Source organism: Haliotis rufescens, unplaced genomic scaffold (genome assembly GCF_023055435.1).
Source record: "Haliotis rufescens isolate VD_foot unplaced genomic scaffold, xgHalRufe1.0.p SCAF_10, whole genome shotgun sequence".
Taxonomy (NCBI): domain Eukaryota; kingdom Metazoa; phylum Mollusca; class Gastropoda; order Lepetellida; family Haliotidae; genus Haliotis; species Haliotis rufescens.
Genome location: NW_025963780.1, coordinates 23,354,142 through 23,366,919, shown reverse-complemented (window position 1 = coordinate 23,366,919; position 12,778 = coordinate 23,354,142). Strand labels below are relative to the sequence as shown.

Here is a 12,778-nt window from a genome sequence, read left to right as displayed (position 1 = left end):
CCAGATCGACATTAATCAATGAAAATGACAAAAGTAATACTCGTCTTTGTTAGTTTTCGCGTACTTTCAAAGTCTCTATCACCACCCTTCGTGATTCAAAGCACGGTACACATCCTGAGTATTGAGAATCGCACAAGACTGAATTATTTATTTTTACATTGTCAATAAAACGGCGATAACAATACTTAAGAAGTCAAGTAATATCCATTACGTGATCAGAATGGTTTATCTGTTTCTGTGGAGTTCGGAATCTATGCATTAAAAACAAAATAATAATAATAATAATAATAATAATAATAATAATAATAATGAAAATATGTCAGTCCTATTTCCTGACAACAATGCGTATTTTTCGATTTTGTCAATATCGAATTGTTTACTGAAAAATCACACTGACAATTCAGGTCTAAACCTGCAATTAAATCTGCAATTATCAAACAGTATATACGTTCACTGATATTTAAAGATTATTTCTTTACACTTGAAAATGACAACCCGATGTCTGATTCAAAATCTGTAACAGTAACACACCTTTAGCACTTCCTGCAATGTTATATCAAGTCTTTGCGTTCGAAAATACAAAACGCTTTCCCCGTGAAATGCACCGAGTGAATCTTTCTAAAGAAAACAATGACAAGAAGAGCCATCGCCCCCTAGTGGTGACAGGCGAAGTCTCTCTGACCTGTCGGAAGTAAGTTAGACCCCTGAATTCGTGACTTGAATAACGCGAAGCGTGTCTACATTGGCATACACTCCGGCGAACTTGGAAAGTTTTTGAACCAACGTGAGTAGTTTTATTTATCTATGTGTTTACATTTATGGTGGCCGCTTGAGTGGATCGATGGTAGGTCTCCATTGAACTTTCAGAAACTGGCGGCCCCTGTCAACAAGTTTTAGCGGCCGGAGTCTCCCTGTTCGTCTAACTTAGATCCTGTTGGAGAGTTGAGAGATAACTGGCTTGGAAGAGACACATACGGTTCGGGTAGTGTTGATTAAACAAAGCCTGTTCCCTGTTCAAATCGCACGACACTTCGCTGACGAACAAGACCGGTATTTGGGGCAAGTTATGTTCATCAAAGTTGGGGACGATTGCGGAAGTACCCTCGTGGGAGGGTGTTAAAAATGGGCGTGTCTCTCGCTCTGACACGTGTGAAATTTGACTTTTCACAGCTTTATTTAGTTATTCAAGTCAACCATTTATGATCACATAAATATGTATATTCAAGTTGTATTTTCAAATTCGTGAAATATTGTTTACTCATATTGTCTGTATCTACTGAAAATAGATTCTACTTGTTTGCCGTTTTGAGGTGTGATACGTTTATATTGAGATTGAATTTTCTGTTTCAAGACAAAAACCTTTTTATCTATTAAAATCTTTTGAAAATACTTTCTCACTTTTCTTAGGAGTAGCATGATTAAGTTATATGATTATGTAGTTATTATAACTTTCCCATCATATCCGTTATGCATAGTGTTGGTTGGAGAAAGAACTTATTTATGACCTCAGTGGAAACTCTCCCCAATAAATAATTGCAGGATTTCAATGTTGAACAACTAGTAGACAGCTAGTTGTGAGGCTGCCAATACCCTCATTCCCTGAATCCAGAATACCATCTAATTTTTCACTCTGAGTCTCATTGCTCTCCCCTGAATCCTGAATACTACATGTACTTAACAAAATCTCAAAAGCATTGAGAAAAGGGTCAATTTGAAGTCAATTACTGAATAAAAATTGAAAAATAAAATACAAAAGAATGTTTTTATGTACACTATTACTTTTATTTAAATGTTCAATCTGCGTACCATATTCGATTTTATTTGAGTCCCGCTCACCACACTGCTGAGTCCCGATTAATTTCTGAATAGTCTGTGAATCCCGCGTATCAAAGACCCGTGAAGATTCCGGGGTTGAATAGGTCTTCAGCAGTCCCATGCTTGCCGTAAAAGGTGGCTTTGCTTGTCGTAAAAGGTGACTAACAGGATCGGGTGGTCAGGCTGGCTGACTTGGTTGTTGCATGTCATCAATCCCAATTGCTCATGATATTAATCACTGGATTGTCGGGTCCAGACTCGATTATTTACAGACGGCCATCATATAGCTGGAATATTGCTGCGTGCAGCGTTAAACAACAAGCCAACCAATCAAACTGTGTATCCAAAGGTGTTTGTCAGCCTCACTTCTACATTTTTTGATATTATTCAAACTATCCCCATATTTTCAACAAGACTGAAATGTATGACTTTAGTTCATTTTTTTATGTTACTCAAATAAATCTATAGTATGCCGTATATATTCACAAATCTCAAATATACAGCTAATATATCTCAGGCTCTCGGCATACATTTGTTAGAAGTTAACGTTGGAGGTATCTGAGTGTGTGGGTCCTTTATTGATCATCTATAAGCTGTGTCCATAACCTTCCTCCTGCTGATAACAGTGTTCCAAACAAGGCTGTTAGTTGTATATTTGTGACTTTGTTCGTAAGAACCAGATGTTAGGGATTGTGAATAGAGTCTCAATACCATACAAATGGCCATATAATTGTATCATTGATCTAAATATGGTCTGTGTACACTGATCTTACTATAATACATATATCATACATTGATGTCATTGTAATGTACTGTATTTGACATAATAAGCGCCCAGGGCGCTGTCAAAGTTAGAAATAGAGGGCTCTTATTAGAATATTATTTTGGTGAAAAACAACAGAGTTGAAAAATCGTAAATTTCGTGGTTTATGCTGTCAGCCTGAAATGTTTATATACGACGGATATATTTTTTCCAGAATTTAATTTCCCATAATTAAGAATGCATTTAACATACATATTATACACGAATGAATAAGTCCTGTGTACATTGATCAATCGGAAGGGGTGCTAATTGGGATTGTTCACTAGCCAATATATTAGAAAAAATCGCTGTGGGCGTTTATTAGAGCGGGGCGCTTATTACATCGATGGTATCTCATTTTCTGACGTAGCTGCGGACGTAGCTGAGAAACTCGTTTGAGATAACTGGTATCAATCATATGTGTGAGATCGAATTCCAGGTCCGTGATTGGTTACTCCATGGAGATGACCTAAGGTCAAATTATGACGGACTACTTTCCTCATTCTACCAGTAATTAATTGATAAGTTACTCGTGCTTTGGTTGAATTAACTTATGTCTGTGTTAAAACCTTTTGGTTTTTGAGTGTTAATAAGTGTTTGTTGATCTTTTCTAGTTTGCATTATCATCATCGCCTTGATAATTCACAGATATGGCGGAAACCTTCATGGGGAGGGTGAAACTAGGTATGGGTAGTAAGCAGTGGGCTGGTTGATATCACAAATGACTGCTTTGTTATGTATTAATGAGCCACTGTGATCTTGAGATTCCTTGTTTTTGTATATTTACCTTGTCCAGAGTATTCATTCGTTTTGTGACCTGTGAAGATCCGGGGTAGAATAGGTCTTCAGCAACCCATGCTTGTCTTAAAAGGCAGCTATGCTTGTCGTAGGAGGCGATCGGATGGTCATCAATCCCAATTGTGGGGATCAATGCTCATGACATTAATCACTGGATTGTCGGGTCCAGACTCGATTATTTACAGACCACTGGAATATAGCTGGAATATTGCTGAGTGCGGCGTTAACAACCAACCAACCATTTGTTTTGTTATGCCGAAATTCACTTCACAGTTTATGGAAACTTTAACTTTCCTCTGTTTCATAACAGTAACGTATCTGCAAACTGTGACATGTTCATACCAGACGCCATCTTGTTTTCTAGCATACGAGTCAATATTCATCACGTGACAGGACAATACTGATCATGTGATGAGTCAATATTCGAGGTGAGTGTCAGTCACATGGTTTTGGGGTCTACATTGAAATGTATTGTTTTATCACATGATACGGATTAACCAATGGAATTGCAAGATTCTTAATAGAGGTATAACAATACAAACGTTAGACCACTAGGTCACGAATGGCGATACATTTTGAGGATAACCACCAAGAATGACTAATTATATGGCCCATGCGAATTTATTTAGTAAGTTACCTTCCTTGGCGTGTAGGTTATTCTTAATACTAACCCAAGTCAAAAATAGGAAAATTTAAATTCAATCTCATTAAAATCAGATCGTGCTTCCCGCTACCGTCAAACAAAGATCTGAGGACATCCCATTAGGGGTCATGTCAGAACTACCTTTCATCCGACCAATCAGAGTGTCGCTTACCAGATCATGAAAGTGACATTCGGAATGTGAATTCTGATAGTGCAACCTCGAAAGCTTTAACACGGGATATTCCGAACGATAGTTACGGGTTGAACGACTGAATCCATATAATGTAGACCATCTATTAGTCATTCAAGAATGTTCTTTTGTTCAGGTTTCAAATTTGTAATCGAGAATTTGTCAAAATATGTTTCGAAGCGTAGCCGCCAATTTGAAATTAGTGCCATAAAGCACGAGAAAGCTGCCTTCTGATTGGCTAATGTCGACTTCTTGTCAGTCCTTCTATCGGTTGGTCAAAGTTCGCGCAAGGTCGGTCTGACGTGACCCCTGACGGGATGTCCTCAAATCTTTGTTTAGCGGTTGCGAGAACTAAGATCTGATTTTAATGAGATTGATTTAAATGGTGGGTTTCCTAATATCATTATTTATTACCGTATTTCCACGATGAAACGCTCGATCTTGAATAAACACAGGGTCTTGGTTATGCGCCAGGCCCCCGAGACTAGGGGGTTAACTGACTATAAGTTGAGTGACAACTTTTACAATCAGTTAACTCCTTGCCTTAAGAAGATGGGCATTGAGTTAACACCAGGTAGTTTTTATGCCTGGAATTCTCCTCATTCTTATTTTTAGGATTAAGCGTTGGGGGGTAACAAGAAGTACCACCTTTTAAATTTTTTGGTATGACACTGCCAGGGAAAGAACCCTGAACCTTCTGCTCTCCGGGCAGATGCTCTATCTACAAGACGGCCTACCCATCTGAAAACTTTTGAAATGGACTTGGTGCATGTAGACATAAATATTAGGTTGCGTTTGTGCATGTTTTATAGAGCTAAATCGAGCCCTGACTCCACAGCTGTTGCACTTTGAATGTAGCACAATTAGGAGATTGTGTTCCAATCCGGAGGTTTCTCAAAAGCAGATTCGGTACCTGTAAATATTATTCAAATCTGAGTGATTTGATGATATTTGACTATGTGAATGTTTCTCAAGTAAATGCAAACTTAAGTTGTTTTTTGTTTTTTATTTTTTATTTGTGTTTTGTTTAATGCCACAAAGTGCTAGCTATGTGACATGGTCTGTAAATAATCAAATCTTTACATCATGAGCATTGATAGGCGAGTCAAGTACGGGTGATATCGCCACTTATTTCAATCATGAAAGAATCCCCGGCCGTGTCATACCAAAAGACGTTAAAAGATGGTACTTGTTGTTACCCTTTCTGGCGCTCAGCATTAATGGACTAAAACAAGGACTGGTCAGCTTGAGTGAGTATACTGTGTATGAGTGGGGTATTCATGTTAAACTGCGGCATGGTATCTCAGTGAGCTAGCACTATAAATCGGCATCAGTCTGACTAGTACAAGCAGCCACACAAACACACACACGTGCATGCACGTCGCTATATAAGTGCAATAATCTTGGACGCGATGTTAAACCCAATTTCACCTCACCAATCATGAAAGAACTATACTAATTGATTGATGCCTCTTTTAAGCATCTTTCCCTGTGGAACCAAACTCCAAACGAAGCTATGTCGGCAAATGGGTCTAGGTAATTTAACATAGACTGGAGATATGACACACTGGATAATTTCAGTATGGTTGAAGACAGGTGATACACTATTATCTTGCTTCAGAGGAGATATGTTAATTTTCATCCACAGAGTTTTATGACCAGTTCTGACGTTAGGTATTAATTTTCTCTGTTTTTAATCATGAACTTTAGAGATATTAGATATTAGGTGCTCATCATGAAACAACACCCATAACAGACATCATCCAAATCATGAAGAGCAATCTTTGACAATATCTGAGTTGCCTGGATCAAATTTTTAATTTCAGACTTCTAAGGATTTCTGTTAATGCAGGGCATATCAATATGATCGTCTCTATTAAGCCTACAGTATTTGATGTAATAAGCGCCCCGCTGCAATAAGCTCCCACGGCGATATTTGCTAATATATTGGCTAATATATTGGCTATTGAACAATCCCAATTCCGATTGATCAATGTATACAAGACTTATTCATACGCGTATAATACATACTCATGTGTTATATGCTCCCTTAATTATGGGCAATTATATTCTGGAAAAGTATATCTGTCGTATATCACATTTCAGGCTGTCAGCATAAACCACAAAATTTATCTTTCCCCTCTGCTTTCTCCACCAATATAATATTCTAATAAGAGCCCCCTATTTCTAATTTTGAGAGTGCCCTGGGCGCTTATTACGTCGTGTACGGTGTTCTCTTTTCTCCCAATGGCAGTGAGTGAGTGAGTGAGTTGTGTCCAGAGGGATTTTTCTGGGATTCCAAGTTAAGCGTTCTTGGCAGGCAAAGTGGAAAACAAGTATAAATTTGTTAAAATTTGGGATTTGTCATCATGGTTATAAAGCTAATTTCTTAAAATCAGAGATATTTTAAAATTGCATTCGGTGTAATTATATATACTAAGTACTGAAGCCTCTTCCCCTATACTATCTTATAAATTGGTCCTGTCAATAAAATGTGGCTTTTAAAAGTTTTTATTTCCTATAATTCAGGGGGCGGTCAGGTAGCCTTATGGAGCATTTGCCCGTCGTGCCAAAGTCCTGGGTCGGACTCCTGACATGGGTACAATGTGTGAAGCCCATTATTCTGGTGTCCCCTGCGGTGACATTGCTGGAATATTGCTAAAAGTGGCGTAAAACCATACTCACTCACTCAGTCCTATAATTGCTAGGTTTTATAACATTCTATTCAATAGAATAATGCAGTCTGTCTCAAAGTCCCTGAACATGATCATTTTCACTTCTGCCCAGCTCTTACGGTAATGCAAACTCTCTAAATAAAGCAAGTCTAGGTTTTCTACAGTTCAGGTTCTGAAACTCCAATCTCCTTTTCAGTTTAAATGTAGTTGCTTGTTTCTGTCAGAGACGATGTGTTCGTCGATGCAATAATGTAAAACTAAGGATGAAGGTCTAATTCGTTGTGCAGAGTTGCGTCCCTTGGGCACGCCAGAAACCTATGATTATGGGTTCGAATCCCGGTTCGCCCCGATTATGTTTCTAGGTTTGTCAGCACCATACCCGTGCTTGAGGGTTTAACCGAAGTGGTAAAAGTCTGAGACCTGCATCACTTCGAGCCTTCCTCCCACATTAAGCTGACACGCCGTGATATAACTGGAATACTGTTAAAAGCGGCGTTAAACCCCTCATTCACTCACTCTTGTCCTGTTATCAGACAAACACAAGTCACCACTACAAAGCCATAACATTAGTCTAAACTTTAAGTTTGATAACATGAATTGGGAAAAGTATATTTCAGTTCAGGAATTGTTGCTGACATTTGCCTGCAGACTTAGTGCTGAATATCGTCAATGTCCAAGATAACCGTCTGCCTGTGGTTGGTAACTTTTCTGTCAGGCTGCGTGAAATTTTCCTCTACCTGCCCGACTGTCTGGTAGATAATTTTATGACTACTTACAATTCTTTTTATTTATAACTCCTTTTAGATTCTCAAGTGATTCTTTGCATTATTTTAAGTGAATTAAGTTGTGATTTTTCTCTTAGTTTTTGTGATTATTCAATATTTATAATGTCAATGTGGGCAGGTAACTTTGAAGATGGGCAGGCAACACTCGTGGGTCACCTGCCCAACTGTCTTGTTGGGTTTTAAAATTATTTCAAGTATGAATGTCCGCCTCTGAGCAGATTTTTAATAAATCCATGATCTAACAGCCTTGTCCTCTAATGCAGATTTGCGTCCCTAAGGCATTCCAGAAACCAGTGATAGTGGGTTCAAATCCTGCTGTTTAGACCCGTGAAGATCCACGTAAGAACAGGTCTTCAGTAACCCATGCTTGTACCCCCCCCCACCCCGTGAAGATCAGGGGTGGAATAGGTCTTCAGCTTGTCTCCTTCCGTGAAGATTCAGGGTAGAACAGGTCTTCAGAAACCTATGTTTGTCTCCCCCATGAAGATCTGCGTTAGAACGGGCCTTCAGCAACCCATGCTTGTCGCAAGAGGCGACTCACAGGATCGGGAGGTCAGGCCTGCTGGCTTGGTTGATCCATGTCATCGTATCCCAACTTTTGAAAATCTGGCAGCCCGAGTTGAAACCAACCCATCTCGGACGGTCGGGCAGGCAGGTATTTCGAACACTGTGTAGATTGCTGCTCATGATGTCAGACACTGGTTATTGTTCAGTCAACACGTGCACAGTGGCACAGAGGGCCCAGGGATTGAAGGTGTATGCGTGTAAAACAACTTTTGCTCCCTCATTCATTTTGAGAGTCATCAAATTCTGACTTGGAGGCCAGCTCAGCTTGCTCAAAGCAAGATTAGCTTTTCGCCAAATTTTACACCACACATGGGTGCAGGTGTCCATTTTGACCCTGGGTCTCAGGGCAACACATTGCTGTCTTTGGTGTGAAAGCCCACTCATTCTCTTTTAAACGAGTGTAACGTTCCATTGAGCGGAGAAGAAAGTTGTACAGGGCATATCGTGTAAAAGAGCAGTATCGCTGAAGAGTCTCAAGCTGACAAAGTTATTTATAAATGAATGAATCTGACACATTCTATCTTCCCCCACCTCTCTTTATTAACCCTTGACATGCTATGGCCTGCTCATATGTCTGATGTTTATCTCCACAACTTATCAGTACATTAAGTGTTAAATTTGCCATTGTCAGGATGCATGAGGCTTGGTGTTGATAGTGGTGTGCTTATTGCATGCAGGTCAGTGTCAGGAAGTTCGAGCAAGCGAAGAGAGCATTTGTAATTTAACAGAAGGCAATTTCATCATTCATCATTGTAGTTGAGAAGAGCTGTGGATGTTAGCACTATTGTATAATTGATATGTGGCAGTTAAGCTCGTTCTGTCATATTTTATTGACACTTCAAAATGAAGGATGTAATGAGTTCAAGCATCAGTGTGTTGGACATCATCTAATTAGAAGAGATGAGACCCAGTGAACATCCGGGTAGAATAGGTCTTCAGCAACCCATGCTTGCCGTAAAAGGTGACTGCTTGTCATAGGAGGTGACTAACGGGATCGGGTGGTCAGGCTAGCTGACTTGGTTGATGCATGTCATCGTATCACAATTGCGTGGATCAATGTTCATGATGTAAATCACTGGATTGTCTGGTCCAGACTTGATTATTTACAGACCACCACCATACAGCTGGAATATTGCTGAGTGCGGCGTTAACAACCAACCAACCATTTGTTTTGTTATGCCGAAATTCACTTCACAGTTTATGAAAACCTAAACTTTCCTCTGTTTCATAACAGTAACGTATCTGCAAACTGTGACATGTTCGTACCAGACGCCATCTTGTTTTCTAGCATACGAGTCAAAATTCATCACGTGACAGGTCAATACTGATCATGTGATGAGTCAATATTCGAGGTCATTGTCAGTGCGTCATTAAACAACAAAAAAACAAAAGAAGAGATGAACAGGAAGAGATTTTGAGTGAAGTCCTCTTTGTCAACACCTCGATTCAAACTTCGGGGTGATGGGGTAGGTTTTTGGTTAAGATGTTTGCATGTCACGCTGAAAGCCCGGGTTTGATTCCCGACATGGGTACAAATTTGTGAAGCCAATTTCTGGTGTCCCCAGCTGTGACATAGCTGTAATATTGCTCTGAGCGCCATAAAATCATACTAATTCACTCCTTTCAGACTTTCAGGGTTAGATGTTCCTTGTCTTAGTGCCTGTGCCACAGCTAAATATATAATGGCACAGTTAAATGTTTCTTAAAGCGGCATAAAACCATACTCACTCACTTTCAAACAAAGAGACAGCTTCTGGATGAATCTTCTCACTTCAGTATGCTCTAAGAGTGAGAGAGAGAGTGAGTATGGTTTTACGCCGCTTTTAGCAATATTCCAGCAATATCACGGCAGGGGACACCAGCAATGGGCTTCACACATTGTACCCATGTCGGGAATCGAACCCGGGTCTTCTGCGTGTCGAGCAAACGCTTTAACCACTAGGCTACCCAACAAAGTTTGAGTTGGACTAGTCACATAGAGATAAGCTCTAACCATTTTCTGTTTTTACATCTTTTGTCATCAACATACAAAAGTAACATTTCTTGTCTTAATTGCAAAATGACCATGCCATCAGCTTATTGGGGAGGGGCGGTCGGGTAGCCTAGTGGTTAAAGCATTCGCTCGTCACGCCGAAGACCCGGGTTTGATTCCCGACATGGGTACAATGTGTGAAGCCCATTTCTGGTGTCCCCCGCCGTGATATTGCTGGAATATTGCTAAAAGGGGCATAAAACTTCACCTTATCTCTCACTGCATATGGGGCATAGTCAGGGAAAGATAACTCTTCCTTTGTAATCAAGACAATCTTGACATTCACAGAAACGAAATCTGGATACTTTACCCCTGTTGAAACCAAACATAAACAAGAAAGTCGCCTGAAAAATTACCCCAAATAATTATGCAAAACTTTTCATGGCCTTTATGTTAAATAGTAATATTTTATTGAAATGATATTCATCCCAAAATGTATTTGTAACATGGGGAACAAATAATTTCTTCATATATTTCTGCTCCAAAAATGTTTGACATGTATCCCCATCATCATCTTACATTGAAGATGTCCGCTTTGATGCACAGGTATTTGCTAGACTTGAACTGGCAGAGCTATAAGAGTTATTTTTATCGTTCTGATGTATTTTTTGGATCCAATTTGACAGAGGTTTGTGCCTCAGTGAAGAACTTTATAGCCTTTGTCAGGTAGACGGATAATGAGGCAGAGTTGGGGCAATCAGCTGCCATCCCGTCATGTGACCCGGGAATTGACAGACGGATTTGTCTGACGTCTGTTCCAGAGAATCAGACCATTAAATGGATATTGGGTAGTGATGTGTAAGAAGTAGGATGTGTTTTGAGGAACACAAACCGCTTGTTAAGTTCAGGGAAATGTTCCTCTGGGAGTCTTGTGTCTGTTAGCAGCTCATAAGAAGAACGTGGAATTGCTGGATATGGCTGTCTGACTAGACCGAACAAATTGTTTGGCTCATTCGTAAAAGCCGTGAAAATGAGCGTACACCAGCTTAAGAAACAACTGGGCAGACGTCATACGCATGGTCCATTGGCTGAGACCCATAGACACAGAAAGCTGTCAATTCTGTTGACATTCGGAGAGAAAAGTATCTCAAATGTAGCTGTAGAACACAGCTGTAAGTTCATCAGCTGCATGTGGTCATGACTTGGCCTCATCTTTAAGTTTGTTTTCTGTAAGCTATGTCATTGGCCTGTAAATAATCAAGACTGGACCATAAAATCCAGTGATTGATATTGTGAGCAAAGATCCATGTTGTCAGGACGCATGACGATCTGGACGAGAATAGGTCTTCTGCTTGCCGTAAAAGGCGACTATGCTTGTCGTAGAAGGCGACTAACCATGCTAACAGGATCAGGTGGTCAGGCTCGCTGACTTGGTTGAAGCATGCCATTGATCCTAACTGCGTGGATCAATGCTCATGACATCAATCACTTGATTATCTGGTCCAGACTTGATTATTTACAGACCACCGTCATATAGCTGGAATATTGCTAAGTGCGACGTAAAACAACAGACAAACCAAACCAAACCATGCTGTCAGGGTCCGACATGCTATCAACCAATTTACTGAGTCTGATTACCAGCATGGGTTGCAGGGATATAGAGAATCTCACCCGAGTGTCTTTTGATATCAAATATATCAACACGAGTTGATAAAAGTGGAAAAATTCCGAGGCTTGCCGAGGATTTTTGCCACTTTTATCAACGAGTGTTGATATATTTGATGTCAAAAGACACGAGGGTGAGATTTTATTTATCATCCAACATCATTCTTCCAACTTTTTCAATTTGGAGACAGTAATTAGCAGTGTCTTCAGTGTAAAAAGTACTGCTAACAGCTTCAGTAGCAGAGCCATTAGTGATGTCATTTGATTGTGACGTCATGGTAACCAGTGATGTCACAATGGTCTGCAAAGCATTGTGATGTAATTTCATTGCAGCGATATCTACAGTGTAGATATCGCTTGATCTCATCCAAGCGATATCTCCTGTGGGAGCCAGTATTGGATGATAAACGATGATACTCTATCGATCCAGTTACCGAGTCTGACCATCATCTCCTCAGGTCACCGGACCAGCATAGGTTGCTGGAGGCCAATCTAGTCATGGGTCAGGTTGGAGTTTGTGCTAGTTTGTTCAGTATGGGTATTAGAAGTCAGTCGATCCCAGGTGTCTGACGTCTTCTTGTTAACAGTTAAACAGAGCAAGTGCATTTGTGTTAATGAATCAGTGTATTGCTGACTGATGTGTTGCTGTTAGGATTCAGTTCGTTCTCTCAAGCACACACAATTCACTTAAACACACACAATTCACTCAAACACACACAATTCACTTAAACACACACAATTCACTCAAACAGGCACAATCTATTTAAACACACACAATTCACTTAAACAAACACAATTCACTTAAACACACACAATTCACTTAAACACACACAATTCACTTAAACACACACAATTCACTTAAACAC

General features: G+C 39.9%; 1 protein-coding gene across 3 annotated transcripts in view; it reads left to right on the top strand.

Moving 5' to 3' along the window:
- The first annotated feature begins 665 nt into the window (after positions 1–665).
- LOC124130846 (polypeptide N-acetylgalactosaminyltransferase 5-like) overlaps positions 666–12,778 on the top strand; it is a 390,720-nt gene continuing 378,607 nt past the window's right edge. For 2 of the 3 annotated variants that reach the window (XM_046493869.2, XM_046493866.2), the window contains exon 1: positions 672–784. The gene's annotated coding sequence lies outside the window, so the exon portion shown is untranslated. Of the gene's footprint in view, positions 785–12,778 lie in introns of all 3 variants that reach the window. The other variant, XM_046493865.2, reaches the window with a different exon arrangement.